Genomic DNA, 1,740 nt, shown 5'->3' on the forward strand with positions numbered 1-1,740 from the left:
AGAGAGAGAGAGAGAGAGAGAGAGAGAAAATATAAAAAAATACTACAGCATTTAATGTCTAATATTGTGTAAAAATTAAAAATATATACCGACGGAGGATCGTGGGCATTATTGAACTGATGCTGAATTAATTAACGATAATTAATTCAAATACGTCCTAATTACGAAGGCTCTGTTCTAAATTTGCAACGTATTAATTCCTTTCGTGTGCAAAGTGCCTCTATTCTGGCTCATCAGAGCTGGCTTTATTTCAAGAAAATAAATTTACATTGTTATTGCAGTTATGAGACCAATTATTTTATGTAATTTGCCAGAAAAATTCATATGATCATTTAGTAAAAAGTAATAATTTGTATGTCCACGTGAACATGTAGTTAATAGGTAGTAGATTGTTAAATATTAGGATGTAAAATTCCTAACCTCGTGGGTTGGAAAGTCACATAATAAAAAAATATTTATTATATTTTCGCTTATATTGGTTCAATTAATGAATAATCAATTTTCTAGTGCCTCTTTTAATCAAGTGCCTCAGAAATGTTTCGGGGTTTGTTTAGTTTTTGAATCATTTAGACTCCCCAAACTGAAGAATACTCTAGGAATTTGTCCTTTACTTAAAAAAAAAAAACTCCTGTTTGTTAATAGAAATTTCTCCACTATCTTCTACGACTGTTTATTTTAAATATTATTTTTCCAAAATCTTTGGCACTATTCCGTGATACTTGGTTATTTGGACTTAAAGGAACTTAAAACGTTAAATTCAGTTGAAAATTGGAATTTGAAACTTTTCCTTAGTGCCATAGCAAAACTCCCTATCTCAAATTTCGATTTTTTATTTTTTTTTACCAATTGGATTTACCGCCTTTCCATCGTGTTACAAAACGTTCTATCAACAGAAAATGTTTAAATATTAAAAAAAAAAAAAGGCAGTTTAGAAATCTTCCAGATGATTTAAGGAGTTCTGCCTGTTATTACAACCTCCTATTTATCTCATATTTTACCGGCTTTGCGTAAAACTATTGAAGTAAGGAAGTTTTTCAGTGGCACCCACAGTATTTTATGTATAGGTTAGTGAAATATTTAGGTTAAATGGTTTACAATTTCATCCATTTTTTTAAATTTATAATTATTCCTGGAAAAAAGAAATTTTTATTTTGAAAAAAATTATAATTTTTAATTGGTTTAATATAAATTGATTCAATTCATATTACTGAATTATTTGTTGTGTGTTCCAATTAACGTGTTATTTTGTTTCATAAATAAAAATGTTTGTCATGTATATCAATTTTTTTTCAGTTTATATAAGATTTATTAGGCAAATAGTATCTGAAACAATAAAAAGTAAGAATTACTTAACTCAGGTAGCATCATCCGAAGAAAACATATATTTTAAAAAAATTATTTTAAATTCTACCTTTTATTTGATAAACAAAATTAAAGTAATTAAAATTTTAATTTTTTTATGATAAGGAAACTGGCTACTTACCGGAATATGTAACATTAGATATGTACATAAATATAACTCCTCCCACCTTTCTCCTCTCTTTTTTAGTTATCTTTTGTACTTGTTTTCACAAAACTCATATTGTACCCAGAAACCTGAATAATTTTAATTGCTCAATGCTTGTGACACTGTAGTCTCAGAGGATCATGGCTTATTGAAAAATTGTAAATAATTCAAGAACAATAAAATCTCTCTCTCTCTCTCTCTCTCTCTCTCTCTCTCTCTCTCTCTCTCACTCT

This window comes from Halyomorpha halys, unplaced genomic scaffold (genome assembly GCF_000696795.3).
Source record: "Halyomorpha halys isolate HHAL.00 unplaced genomic scaffold, Hhal_1.1 Scaffold39.1, whole genome shotgun sequence".
Classification (NCBI taxonomy): domain Eukaryota; kingdom Metazoa; phylum Arthropoda; class Insecta; order Hemiptera; family Pentatomidae; genus Halyomorpha; species Halyomorpha halys.